The sequence below is a fragment of the Macaca fascicularis genome, chromosome X (assembly GCF_037993035.2).
Source record: "Macaca fascicularis isolate 582-1 chromosome X, T2T-MFA8v1.1".
Taxonomy (NCBI): Eukaryota; Metazoa; Chordata; class Mammalia; order Primates; family Cercopithecidae; genus Macaca; species Macaca fascicularis.
Genome location: NC_088395.1, coordinates 120,985,738 through 120,997,863, shown reverse-complemented (window position 1 = coordinate 120,997,863; position 12,126 = coordinate 120,985,738). Strand labels below are relative to the sequence as shown.

At 33.2% G+C, this 12,126-nt stretch overlaps 1 protein-coding gene across 2 annotated transcripts in view; it reads right to left on the bottom strand.

Annotated features, from left to right (window-relative positions):
* The window catches only part of HTR2C (5-hydroxytryptamine receptor 2C), a 294,885-nt gene that overhangs the window by 273,639 nt on the left and 9,120 nt on the right, over positions 1-12,126 (bottom strand). The gene's annotated exons all lie outside the window — the stretch shown is intronic.

Here is a 12,126-nt window from a genome sequence, read left to right as displayed (position 1 = left end):
TTGTAGGCGAGTGACTCTAGATAGAAAACAGATATGCCTGACCATAACCTTGATCTACATATTAATCCAAACAGCATGCCATTCCATTCTACAAAAATTGTGCATAGAAAACTTTTAAATTTCACATGTGCAATTCTATTACCTCTGACACTATTTATAACTGATTTATGAGGTGACATTAAGTGTGATTTTGTGATTATTCAAGACAGACTTTATCCTACTTTTCCTACAAAAATTATTGCTAGTTTGTTTTCAGCCCACTCTGAGAAAAGATAATATAAAATAGTAGTTTCAATTCAAAGTTATGCTTTAAAAGTCATAAGAACCCTGTGAAGATTTAATAGATAAGTTTGCTGTCTTATTTCTCCTTCAGTTGAAATAATACGGAAAAACTAGGCATTTAAATTGGAATGTCTATCAGAGAAATGCCCACATTACTGTGCATTAAAATGCCAGTAGTCAATCCTGAGCAGGATGAGAAAATGCAGGCATTGTAAAGAGCTTAATGTACTCTTTTCGATATTCATGGATATTCATGCCCATTTAAAAAGAAAGGAGTTGTCTTCCATTCAGTATTAAAACAGGACCACAAAGGGACAAAGGGACTGAATGGTACCCTTTGCTGCCTACTTTGACTTTTTAAGGAATCTACCTTAATGAGTATAATTTACATATACTAATGTGTGCATATTTTAAATGTAGAGCTTGACCAGTTTCGATGAATGTTTACACCCGTGTAATTGTCACTCTGATGGAAACAAAACATTTCCATTCTCCTGCTTCTTTGTAGTCACCATCTTCCAAGTTCCAGGCAACTACTTTTTGACTTCTACCACTGTAGGTTATTTTTGCCAGTTCTGTAAGTTCATGAAAATGGAAACATACAGTATGCTCTGCTCGTTTTCTATATCTTCCATGCTTTCTTTGTTCAAAACTATTTTTTCTTCTTTCACTAAGTCTTATTCATAGACTATTTAAAGCAAACATACATATCCCCTTGCCTCATCCTCTTTATTTATTAATTTAAATTTTCTTAACTTCCCTTTCAAGTTATCATGTATTATTTAAAACTTCAATCTTTATCTAACACGATACTATCTTTTAAACTCACTGTGTCATGTCAAATAGAGCAATGGAGTGGATGCTTGGAACAACGATCAGAAGTCCAAACGAACGTGGTCAACCAAAAGAGTAATTACAACAGAAAAAAACATGGGAGAAATCTTTTAAATACAGAATGGTGCATCTCCCACCACTTCACATTTAGCACAACTCAGGTAATGAAAACAATTATATTCTAGTGTGTAAAGAGCATATGTATTTCAGAAAAATATTAAAATATGTATTTGAGGATGTAATTAATAGGACTTATTTTCATATTTTATTAGGTGTTATGAAATTTATTGTTTAATGGGTAGTATATTAAATAATACATATCAGATTTATCGTTTTAATGGGAAGCATATTCAATACTAATAAAAAATCAGATTTTATGTAGAAAGCCCCAGTTTCTGTATTCTGATTTTATGTACTTTTTTTTTATTAGTGATGTTAGTGGCCAAAATGCACACCAACTGAAAGTTCCTACTAATGTGTTATGCTACACCACTATTGCAAGAGAAGTATTCAGAGCCAATTAGAATGACAGGCAATATTATTTCATAAAAATCCTCTGAATAAATGTAATTTTTAAAGAAGTGTCTTGCATAGTAGAGATTTAGAAAAGAAACAGATGGCACACTTCAATCAACTGCTTCTTATGACATTCAACTGCAAATAGCACGTATACAAAAGTTTCTTGAGGTAACTGCCTCTTCTCTGGAAAGGATAGTTTTGTTTGGCAAATCTTGATTGTACGGAACAGGAAAAAAATGAAAGAAACGGACTAGAAATTTAACTTTCCTGAGTTTGAAACTTAGTTTTTCTGAATCAATTTATTGTGAAGAGGAGTACTTGGAGGATGACTTCCTTTTTATTGATTTTGCAATACTAAAATAAAATTGAATAGCAAAAGTAAGGATGACAGAAGCTCAGAGACAAAATTTTATTACTTTCATTTCAGAAGTGTGAAGAAATTAAGAACTTAGCCAAATAAATCGAGACCCTATTGCCTAAATCTAACAACAAATTCTATTTTGTTTGCCAACCCTTCTTAATCTCAAGCAACTTCTCTGACATACCCAGCAAGTACATCTGTTAAAAGTTTCCAGGTTCTCAGAAAAAGCAAATCTACAGAGACAAAAAGAGGATTTCTGGTTGCCTGATGATGAGGGTTGAAGAAGTATGAGGAGTGATTGTAAATGAGTATAGGATTACTTTAGGGGGTGATGGAAATACTCTAAATTGTGATGATGATTTTACAACTCTGAGTATCCTCAAAATCACTGAATTCTACACATTAAAATGGGCAAATTAGATAGTATGTGAATTACAGGTCGATAAAACCGTTAAAAGTGATTCGGGGTTAAAGCCAGTACTTCAAATGAAAACGCAGATAGATTTTCAAATGTGAGAACACAGGATCACATTAAACCTCAATTTTAATGAAACAGTAGGGGAGTTATGAAAAGTTCCCCTTTGCAAGAGGAACTGACTGTATCGTTATAAAATCCATTGGGGGAATGCATTAATTTTACATAATAGAAGTGTAAACATTTTATACATGTAAGATTCATGAAAGACCAGATTTTTTTTTTGAGATGGAGTCTCTTTCTGCTGCCCAGGCTGGAGTGCAGTGGCATCATCTTGGCTCATTGCAGCCTCCGCCTCCCAGTTCCAGCGATTCTCCTGCCTCAGCCTCCTAAGTAGCTGGGATTACAGGCACACACCACCATGCCCAGCTAATTTTTTTTATTTTTAGTAGAGACGGGCTTTCACCAAGTTGGCCAGCCTGGTCTTGAACTCCTGACCTCAGGTGATCCGCCCACCTTGGCCTCCCAAACTGCTGGGATTACAGGTGTGAGCCACCATGCCCAGCCTCAGATTTTAATTTAAAAATAATAATCCTAAATCCTGATGCTCTGTATGTGTATGAAAAATGCATTAACATTTTATAGTGATGTGGAAGCTGGAGCAGGACATTACAAAAAATGAAAGATATGACAAATATGCCAAACAACTGAAGCACTTTGAAATATTAAAAAATTGAATAAGATACATTCAAAGATCAATTTTTATATTGACCCTTTCTCACATCAGCAAATAGTCAATGCTTGTGTATAATCAGAATAATGCAAACTCTCCCGTTGGGGATGATTCTTTTTCATCATTGATCTTAATGTTGTACCATAGGTCCTAGTAATTTCTTTGGTGAGGAAAATGTCAAGTCTTTCAGTATCCAATAAATGGCCAAGAATAAGAAACTCCATACCTTCTTTATCATGGGCAAACATTTTAACTTCTCTACTCACAGTTGATATTAATTAAAAGTTATTTGGGGCAATTTTGCTCCTTGATTTGCAAACCTATCGCTTCCTCTCAACTGTCTTCTTGCTTAAATTGTACCAGCATATAGACCACTAGTGATTTTCCTAAAAAAAAAAAAAAAAAAAAAAAAAAAACAATTTAAAAGCTAATGAATTCAGAAATGAGTTAAAAAACTAGTGATAGTTTCCGGATATTCTATAGATTTTGCTCTGAATAGTATTTGGAAATTGATTCTTAAAATACTCTTAGATAGCAGGTAGATTTGTTTGGTATGCTTTATCTTTATTAAAAAAATCTAGTCATAATATTTACTAAACTTGAAATGACAAGCTTCACGGCAAAAATTAAAGAAAAAAATCAATGCAAAATATGTTATCAATCTGAAGTTATATGACAGAAGACAACATTTTAAAGTTAAAGAATGCATAAAATGGATCCTTAAAATTGGATCTTATATATACTTTGCATTTAAAATGCAAGTGCTATGTTTAGGTTTGAACTTGTTAAATTATAAAAATACATGACTATTATATATGAAATTAGATTAAAATAGAACACTTATTATGCTACAAAAGTATAAAGACAGTAGTAATTTCATGGAATATGCAGTCAAAATGTTTCCTGTGTTATTATAACTGCCTTTTATTTCCCAGTAAATGTGGTTCTTAAGGTGATATTTTAAAATATTTTTAATTTTTTTAAATATTGTGATTCACCTTTTATTTTCCTATTTCATTGCCAATTATTATCATTAGATAGCATTTTGCATACTTTTTCCATCTTTATTTCTATTAGTAAATAGCTATCTTTCACCTCTAAAAATGAAATGAGATATTTGAAAATACACACATTCCTAATTTGTAGAAGGTGATGTATGATTGATGTCTCCTGACATGTCTTCCATTTAGTTCCTTGAAAACATTGTAAATGATTAAGTAAATACTATACTGAGAGCATGTTGTTGTGCATGGGTATTTGACATATTTTTAAACCTTAATGCTGTTAATCAAGGTGCTATTGAAAAAGAGCACACAACCTTTGTAATTAGACAGACCTGGGTTTGAATCTTGGCTCAACGCTTTATTAGCTGTGTGTTTCGGCACATGACTTAACCTGTCTGTTTCCGTTTCCTTTTTCTTACAGTTGTTGTGAGAATTGCATGAGATAATATATGTACTTTGCAACATGCACTGAGTAGGATATGGTTGGGGCTCAATATTTGTTGATTCCTTTCCCTTTCTCTTTCCTTTTCATTAGAAGTGCCCATGATTTCTTTCTTGGACTTCCTCCTATCTCCGAGATTCTGTTCTATATTTACTAGATAGAATGGTATATATAAATAACAACTTCAGTAATACTATAGTTTAAAAATTACTAACATAAGTTTGAGTAAATAGAAAATTCAAACTACCTATCAAAACATACATTGAGGATCGTTGTGGGCTATGTACTTTCCTTCTCATCACCGTTCCTTTGTGCACACCTCAGTGAAAGTTAACTATTTAAATTGTGATTGTAACATATGTGAATGTGTCAGTTTAACTTCAAATCAATACAATATATGCAAGGCACATATGCAAACGACTCATGGAAAAATAATCACAGAGGTAAACAGATTTCAATCTATAAAATGCACTTTATTTTTTACCTTTTAGATCATGCCATTGAGCTTGTTTGATTGTTCATGTTATGATTTCACCTTTCACATAGTCTGTAGATCACAGAGACAGTGTCCTTAAAAACCACATGAAGGTCACTGGTTTCCTTGTAAAAATGACATAATGGATTAAAGCTGGAATTCTGTAGCTAGTGACTCATGCTTGCATTTGTACGTTTTAAGAGATGTAATTTATAGAAAGGAAGCATCCAGCCTTGAGCTCTTTCAGACTTCGGTTGCTCAAATAAATTAAGAAATAAAGGCTAACATAAATAAGAGCACATTGCCTGTCAACTGGTCAGTCATCTAATTTAAACTTCAAAAAATACTCTTATTTGTCTTTACATGTTTCTCTCTCACTGTGAAATATACGGATATTATATAACACACACATATATATCTTCTACCTATATGTTAGGAAGAATAAAAGTCATAATTTTGAAAGTATTCACACACTTGTATTAACTTTCTAATTTTTGAAGCCAAAAATGCAAATGTACTTTCTGTTCATTTTGAATTTATTAAGCATGACATGATTCTCAAGGACAGTATGATGTAGTCAAATTTTTAAAGGCTTTCATTTAATATGCTCCATAGCCTTCAAGAGGCAGTGAACCATGGTGGAAAAGAACCTGATTTCAGAGTTAGGAAATTTAACTTCTCTCTGCAGTTTTGCCAGTAATTAGCTGTATGACCTGAAGCAAATCAAGAACCCTCTCTAAGTCTTAATTTGTTCATCTTTAATAATCTTTAATAATATATAATTTAATAATAATAGACAATATTAAGTCACTTACAAATGTGATCAGTATGCTTTAGTTCTACTTGCTTTATTAGAGTGCTTAGTATTTAATGTGTTGTTGCTTTCATAACGTCATCCATGCATTTAGGAATTATAAAGTACTTTGCTGGTATTGCTAAAAATAATCTTATACAATGGATGACGTTTTTGGCATTGAGAACTAACAGTCATGTGGTATTCAGACTATTAATTTTAACTGAAAGTCTATCTGCAGCTCATTACTTACTTGTAACTTAAATTAAGGTATAATTCTGGTTTCTAAGGGTTTGCTGATAACAAATACTTGATATGACTCTTAACTATATAAGGGAGCTTACATATTTCTATTGGCATCATTCAAATAATCTAATCCATTGCTAAACACACAAAAGGCACTCAACTCCTGTTTGCTGATTTATTTATTTCTATTAAGTTATGGGTATAAAAACAACAGAACTGAATATAGATGACTCCAGACTCATGGAGGCTTTTTTTTGTTGTTAAACAGAAGTCTTATCCATCCGAAAATCTCTGTAAGTCAAAAAGAGATTTGGCCACTCTATGTTTAGGTGATAGTGAAAATGGCACCCAAAAAGGTTGATCCAAATTTATATTTCTTCTTTGGGCTTTCGAGTAAAGAGGTTTTTGTATCAATATTTTCATCCCATGCAATCTCTTTTCTATGTACTGTGCTCCTAGAATCTTCTCTGAATTTAACAGTAACCTTTTCTGCCAAATCCTTCGTGTAGAGCTCATATATTTGATCTCCAGCTACTGACTAGACTTCAAACTACTAAAGATCAAAATTAAGTATTGTTTCCTCTTCTGGGAAGCCCGGAAGTACTCAGTCAAATGTCTTGCCCAGAGCAGAATCTTAACAATCATTGAATGTAACAATGTCTAAAGTTGGGGAAAAACCTGAGAAAGATTCATTATTAATATTCCCAGGTAAATGTCATTCTTAAATATTACCCAAAGCTTTAAATAAAAAGCTTCTTAATTTTTGGATTTCCATTCTTTTCTTTTTCTCGCTACAACCTTCTCTTTTTTGGACAATTTTGAAATTTAGCTAAACCAGTGTAGCATGGATTGTTCCAAATTCTTTGATTTCCAGGGTTGACCTATCTCCAGAGATCCAGTATCACATTTTCAGTTCTCCAGAGAACATCTAATGGTGCATGTCTCACCATTGTTTTAAACATGTTCAGATCAGAGGTGACTCTCATCCCCACTAGCTAGTTCCTAATTTACCTCTTCTCATACCATGAAACATGAATATCTTACAGCCCTTTGGAATATTGTCCTTCTTCTGTGTCAGTTCAAACCCTAAACTGTCATCAAGCTTCAATTCATTTCCTACCTATGCCAATACAATTCCCTTGGTTGTTTCTTTTCCTTCATTTTTATGTGGTACACAATTTAGTCCTTCACTATATAATGTCTTGATTTTTGTTGCATGCCAATACAGTTTATCTTCCCAAATAAAAGATAAATTTCTCAATGGTGGAACCGTAAAATGTTTGCTAAATCCTCCCTTGACAGTTTTGTGACTCTAAGAACAAGTGCTATATTCTCTAACATGTGTTTTTTACAATGTCAGGTATAATTAAGCTTCAAAAAATATTAATTTGTTTTGTTTTGTTTTTTGAGATGAAGTCTTGCTCTGTAACCCAGGCTGGAGTGCAATGGCGCGATCTCGGCTCACTGCAACTTCCGCCTCCTGGATTCAAGCGATTTTCCTGCCTCAACCTCCCGAGTAGCTGGGATTACAGGCACACACCACCACACCTGGATAATTTTTGTATTTTTAGTAAAGATGGGGTTTCACCATGTTGGCCAGGCTCGTCTCAAACTCCTGGCCTCAAGTGATCCGCCCACCTTGGTCTCCAAAAGTGCTGGAATTAAAGGCGTGAGCCACCACTCCCGGTCCACAAAATATTTCTTAAATGATGATGATGTAATAGAAATCTACAAGATTACTCAGACAGATCAAGAGCAGGCTGGAGGACCACAAGTTAAGATCTGACTGCGGACGAAAGTTTGAATAACTTTTTGAAATTATTTTGTAGCAACACAAATGGTACAGCTTTAGATTCATTAAAGATATTGGTAAGGTATCTAGATATATTTTCCAGGGGAAAGTAATCAGAAATCAAAATGGAACATTGATAAAAGTCATGAACAAGCTATAAATAACTTTTCTTTTTCTTCTTCCTGCCATTTGGGATCACCCCCAAAGATTCAAAGGAGTTCTGAATACAAATAAAGGGAATTGAATACTCCTCAAAAAGGAAATGTTTTAGTACAGGGGCAAAATGATCATATGAAATATAATTAAAGGCATCTAGATGAATATTTGTCCAGAATTCGTTTTCTTTTGTAACCCTTTATAAGGTAATAGCCTATATCCAATTCAATCTAAAAATATAATAAAAGAACAAGACAATTTCTAATCATGAAGCCAAGCCATAAACTCAGCATTTACATTATTGATAGTTAGCAAGATATTAATGAACTCCCATTTAAAATTCTCCACTGAGAGCTAACTTTGGGATAATATTATTCAATTATTTCATCAATTTTTATACTAGTTAAAATTTTATTCTAAAAATTGTTTTTCCAATACTTGTATTTAAAGCAAACATTGCTACCTTATCCACATGCACAGTATATTTTAAATGTTTAAATCCAGGGTATACAATATTCAATTGTTTATCAACGCTTCTGTTTTTTAAAAAGATGCCACGTGTGGGTGAGGTAGAAATGTTTTCTTTAACTACAAGTGTTAGAAAATGATTATTTTTAAATGCAAAAGGTACCCTCTGTTATCTGGGATCTGGTTATTACAGGAAATGTGAAAGGGATACGGCTAATAGTCATAAAAGTAAAAGAGAAGTCGTAATAAGTTGAAGCACTCATTTGAAAAATTTGAAGCAGAACTCAATCAAGGCTTGATTTACTTTAAGGAAACCTTGTTTGGCTAAAGTGCAGCCAGATAGCTAGACTCCCAATATATTCTGCAGAAAATGATTTGGGATTTTCTTTTTTATGTTTTAATCTGTCATATTGCTCATTAGTCAGTCTATGTTTATTTAAATCTTGACGTCCTGCAAATGAATGTCTGCTTCTTTGTAGAAAGCCAAGTATTTATCATGTTTTTAAACATCTCAGAGTAACATGACTCTTTCTCTCTCTATATATACAAATATATACACACATATCTATATCTATATCTAACTTCCTAATTGTATCATTTATTTCTGAGCATCTAAAGTTCTCTGGAACTAAATATCCATGACATGAAAAGAGGGGAAAGTACTGGAAATAGAATGAAATATTGGGGCTGAGCATGGTGGTTCATGTTTGCAATCCCAATACTTTGGGAGGCAGAGGCAGGATGACTGAGACGAGGACTGTGAGACCAGCCTGGGCAACATAATAAGACCCTCATCTCAAAAATAAATAAATAAATAAATAAATAAATAAATAAATAAATAAATAACCTGGGCATGGTGGCACACACCTATAGTTCCAGCTACTCGAGAGACTGAGGTTAGAGAATCGCTTGAGCCTAAGAGTTCGGGGTTGCAGTGAGCTACGATCGCATGACTGCACTCCAACCTGAGTGACAGAGTGAGACCCTATCTCAAAAAAAAAAACAAAAAGAATGGAATAAGAACTCGTGGGTTTGTTTGAATCTGGCTGTAGAATTAACTGTGTGACTTTACATAAGTAATTTAACCTTTCTTACCCTTCGTTTTCTCATTTGTGTAATCCATGGCCCTAACTAACTCGAAGTTATGTTGAAAATCAAATGAAGGGATATATGAGAAAATATATACAATCTTTAAAATATCTACAAAGAAAATTTGTATTATGGTGTAAAAGTAGATATATTAATAATAAGGATATTCTGTGACTGTATTATTAAACACTTTCAGCTGCCTTTGTTAGAAAATAAGATAAAAAATTAGGGAGAAAAAAACAGGAAAGAGAATATATATAATGCTCCTAGGCTGAGAAATTCTACAATAGGAAATGAAGAAAATTTTAAAAATACATGATAGAAAATATAAAAAGAGTTAAAAGAGAATGGAAAATAGATATTGGGATGAATCTCAAAAAAAAAAAGTATCTGCATTAGTGAATCTGTAGTAAGATCAAGAAATTTGGAGTTCTCTACATGTTATTTGTAATCTCTCTTTCTGAAGCCTTTAGAGCTATAGGAATTAAAATAACGAAAAGTTTTGAACTAGAAAACACAAGTATCTCCAATGTTCTTTACTATGAGTAAAAGAATTATCTATGTTCAAAGGTTGACAATATGAATAACTGGAATTGTTTACATTTATGAATTGCTTTCATGTCAAAACGCCTTTTGCCAAAGCATTTTGATCCGTTTAACCTTTACTTCTTTTCCAATTTCTATATATTTATTAAACATTTTAAAATTGAAAACTGTCTTACACCCATCTCTCTTCTCCCCAGAAGTAAAATATCTATTATGGTATGATTCACCATTCAAGATGCCTAGAAATCTTCTAGAAACCCTATTGTGAAAAAAAAATGATAATTATTTTTAGTAACATTTCTATTTCCTAAGGAAGTTTTTTTATATATATTAGATTAACTATAAGATATAGCTTAATGGTTTCTGAAAATGCAGGGGAGTGTTATCTGTCCTATCACATAGTTAAATAACTTCTTTTGTGTAGAGTTTGTAGCTGCACAGTTTAACTTATTATAAATCACCTAAAATGAATGTTTATTATTAATAGCCAAGGATATCTTAAATGTACTTTAAATAATAAAAGGCAGAAAGAAGAGCTGTTTTCAATCACTCAGAAATCTTTAAGAATCATTTCAAATATAGGACACTGGAGTGAATGGAAAATGACAAGTTCGAGACCCGAAGTGAATATTGACTTGAAATTTTATAATAATTTCTTAAGTAGTTGAAGAGTCACAACTATTAATCTTCTGGGGTATAAAATCAACTACCTGAGTATTATTATTTGAAGTGGATTTTCAGAACTAGAAACTGTTGGTATTTTCATAAAGTTGTAGCATTTGAAATGATCTCAGTAACCATCCAGTCTGATTTTCTCTTTTAACGGATGAGGACATAGAGGCTAATAAAAGACTAGAACTTAGGTCATTTAACTCCAAATTTGCACTATAAATACCTTTGCCACAGTGCTTGTGTCTTTTTGTATATTAATTATTCAGAAAATATATATTGAGAGAAGCCACAATGTGTAATGATATATGCAAACGGTACTTGAGGAGTATAAACATGAATAAATTATTCTTTGTTCTATGTGAATTTATAATCCAGTAGGAAAGATAAGACTCAAATTTAAAAGTGACATGATGCATGTAAAACCTTTAACACCAAGTCTGGCTCTAAAGTATAAGTTAAAAACCAAATAACAAAAATAAAATGCAATAGAAGCCAAGTGCAGTGGCATGCACCTGTAGTCTCAGCTACTCAGGAGGCTGAGGCAGTAGGCTCGCTTGAGCCCAGGAGTTCAAGGTCAGCTTTGGCAACATAGCAAGACTCCATATCTAAGGAAAAAACAATGTAATGCAATGTGCTAAGTGCCATGTAAGAGGTGCAAACAATTATGTCTATTTTCTTAAAATTTAAAATGGAAATTCTGGTGTTCTTACATATGTGAGTGTAACCTAGATGATTTTTTAAATTATGACCAGTAGTCTTTTTACACTGCATACACAAAATTATAACACATTTGCATTTTAAGCATTGCTTCTCGGCTTTACAGTCTGCATGATATTCTTCTTCCTCACCCGCTCCAATCAAACAGTACATCTTTCTCTGAATTAAGCGTGAGGATTTGTCCACAGTCATTTCCTAATGTTCCCTGTTAGCTGAAACTCATCACTTCATAACCCACCTTATAGTCCCTTGGTTTCATCCTGATATGCAGCAGCTACTTTGGTAGCTGGCAACTTTTAGCCCTATCTATGCTCTGCCCAGGAGTTGGGCAGCATTATTTGGTGCCATTGCAATGAGAGTGGGAGATGTGCTGAGTTCAAACATGGGATAGGGAGTTGTTTGAAGTGAGCTTTCAAGTACTAACCCTGAGAGTCTGTAATCACAATGGAATTTAAAAGGTGGCACATTTGAACATTTTTCAGAAATAATTCTGAAGCTTTATTAATCGACTGAAGTGGGGAATCATTAAGAAAAGTTATCCACGGCCGGGCGCGGTGGCTCAAGCCTGTAATCCCAGCACTT